The following is a 3350-nucleotide window of genomic DNA, read 5'->3' as shown; positions in this document are numbered from 1 at the left end:
CATATGTCTTATATTATGTTGTATCTATTGGAGGAGTTGATGGAGCTTTATATCATTTTATCACTAATTGCCAGATTTCAAACCCTACGACACTTATGGAAGTCTTCATTTTTGGGCTCCAAAAAAATTAGTTTGTTCCATCGACCAATGGGGCCTTATTTAAAGAGAATCCTTCTTGTGTACTCATGTGTGCTCTTTTAGATCTTCCTTCTAGTTGGTTAGGCTAATTTGAAGGAATCGACTTTGAAACCAATTGATGAGCACACAGTTATACTAAGAGGGGGATTGGGGTGAATAAGTATAATGAATTCTTTTTAACCTTTTAAAACTTAGCCGATTCAACTATGCTTAAATTCTAACTTAGCACACGAGAGAAAAATAATAAGCAATGTAACCACATCAAGGTTTACATGGAAACCTTGTGGGAGAAACCACAAAAAAAATTTTCTATGTATTGATTTATTTTTTACAAATTCTAGAGGCACCAACCCCTGATTCGAATAACCACCTTATCAATGTTGCTTCTTCAACAGATGGTGTATAGCCTTTTTCTTTAGAATTTTTCCTATGAATCTCTCTTTCAAACTACAATAATTTCTTCCACAAATTTGTTATAAATTGAATATGAGTATGTCGCAATACATGCACAATCTCTTCTTTAAATTCTGCTACAAACTCCTCATATATTTCTCCTCAAGTCTAAAATGATCTTCTTATATAATTCTTCTTCTAAATCTAGTGTATTTACTTGATTTCTCTACTTTTAATTCACAAATACTCTTCTCTCATCTAATCATTCTCCCTTTTATATCCTCTTCCTTTATCTTGAAATGAGTGACTCTTTTACCTTTTTATATATTTTTGTTTAAAAAAACAAATTTCACCATTCTAAAATTGTTTTTCTTGGAGAGATTCTCTTTAACAAGTCTTTTATTATATTTTCCAACTTGTTAATTGATCTCATAGATCGAACCCTTCTCTTAATGAATCAAATGTATCTTTAATTACTTTTATATAAATCGCACCCCTTTGGTGCTTTAATCACAGCAGCTACCTCAACTTTCTTTAACAAATAAATTGTATTTGCTTGCTTAATCGAATTGCACCATATGGTTTATCATGAATTTTTTAGGCAATTATTGGTTTTTTTATTATTTGTCATTTATTGCACCTTTTGGAGATATTAAATATTGTCATTTCCTTTTTTTGTCATTTTCTGTTATTTTACTTTTCTATCTTTTTCTACTTTTTTTACTTTTTTGTCTCATAATAAAATCTGCATATAGATATTTATTTTTTAAGTCCAAAACTCATTAATTGTATTTCATATATGCTACATCAATGATAATTTTCCAACAAAAATTACCACTAGAAGTTTTCAAACCTTGAAGTCAAATGATTAATTAATGATTAGGAACACTAAGGTGCCAACCATCATCCTCAAAAGAGGCTCTAAAGGGAGCTATGAAACAATAACATAACTTCTCTTACCTCTGAGAACATCTACCTGCCTGAGCTATGTCCTTCCTTCATACTAGGAGTCTACCTAGCAATTTACTTATTAACACTTCCATGAATGAAAGAGCTTGTAGAAAAACAAGCAACAACATGACCACTCTCCAACACAAGGGAAACAAGGGAACCATAATCACCAACAACTCTTTACTTTTTATGTTTAAGCATATTATATTAAACATATTATATTGCATTTAAATTTACATCTAATAGTTTATATAATTTAAACACTTACATTTATACATATTAATACATAATAATCTTTTTCAAGATTAAAATAAATAAATTACTTATTTATGTTAGTCATTTTCTTTATCAATAATAATTGAATATGATTCCCCCATTTATGGGGCTCATAAGGTTGATCTTCCTTTAAATTCAAGGATAGGAGTAATTTGGACTATGTCAAAGGTAAGGTGGGTGAAAGTTAAGGGTGATCCCGCAATACTGGGTTACACTTTTTGGTACATCCTATTTTTTGTTGAAATCATACATTTTTTTTTAAATATAACGATTTAAGCTTTAAGAGGTCCCATTTGAAGTAATGAATTGAAGAGAGTTAGATCAAAGACTCTTAGATCAAAATTTCTTGGATAGAACCTCTCTACTTATAAATCATACATGAAATGGAGTCTCCTTCACACCTATCAAAATGCTAATAAAAAACCACTTTTACATTAGCTTTTGAAGGTTCAAATGAATTCATATAGAAGTTTTATTTTTTTAAGTATTTAGTCATTATAAGCTTTCCAAATAGTATAATTTTTAATATATTTATGTTTTATTTCTTATGAATTTAGGTTTTTTATCAAACATTAAGGATTGTGTTTCAAACATGTGGAAAATTTGATAAATACAGAAAAAAAAAATTGTGAAAAATATCTTTTCCCTAGGTATTGATATCCTCATTTCAACATAGAAAGAAGTTAATTCAAATGCATACACAAAAATTATGCATTATGAAATACACCTCTATCTAAATTACAGTTACTTTGTCTTCAAAAATTAACTAAAAAATACATATTTAACAAAAAATTATCCATTCACTAAATATTGGTGTGACAATTTTGTAATTTAAAAATTAGAATTTCTTTCTTGCTATAAATTTTTTTATGTATTACAAAATAAACGTCACTTCTAAAAAATATTGATTACTGTAAATATTGAGTTATTGATTACTGTAAATATTGAGTTATTAAAAGTTACCTAAAACTATGGACAACCCAAGTGTATCAGGCATTGGGTGTGTCATTCGAGATCATGAAGGTAAAGTTCTCATCGCAGGTTATGCAAGAATAACTGATGGCACTAATAATCTGGCATAAGCTAAAGCATTACATTTTGGTCTCAAATTAGCCACCTCATTGAAGGTTGATAAACTGGTAATTGAGGGTGATTCAATGAATATTATCTCAACTACCAAAAAGCTTCAAGGAGGGTCCTGGAGTATTGAATACATTATTCAATAGGTCAGGGTTCTGCTCAATCAACTCTCTGAATATAGTATTCAACATTGCTACAGAGAAGCCATTACATTAGCAAACCTGCTAGCAAATAGAAGTTGCAATCTTCCAGAAGGTGAAAAACGGTTGTTGGCTGCTCAGTTAAAAGAAGACCTCCAACTATATGCTCAATCCTTAGAGGATGTCTTTGGGATTTGTTAAACAAGATTTTGATGATGTTTGTTCCGATTGTGGATATCCAGATAAGTCTTACTTTTACTAGTAGTCACAATATTCTTGGGTTGATCTTGGATTCTTTATCAGTGAATGGTAGGAGGGTTTTGAACATTCGGCTTCTTTAGTATATTGTTTAATTTTTGAAATGGGTAGATC

The sequence above is a fragment of the Cryptomeria japonica genome, chromosome 4, assembly GCF_030272615.1.
Source record: "Cryptomeria japonica chromosome 4, Sugi_1.0, whole genome shotgun sequence".
Lineage (NCBI taxonomy): Eukaryota > Viridiplantae > Streptophyta > Pinopsida > Cupressales > Cupressaceae > Cryptomeria > Cryptomeria japonica.
Note: the sequence above shows the minus strand (reverse complement) of the source record.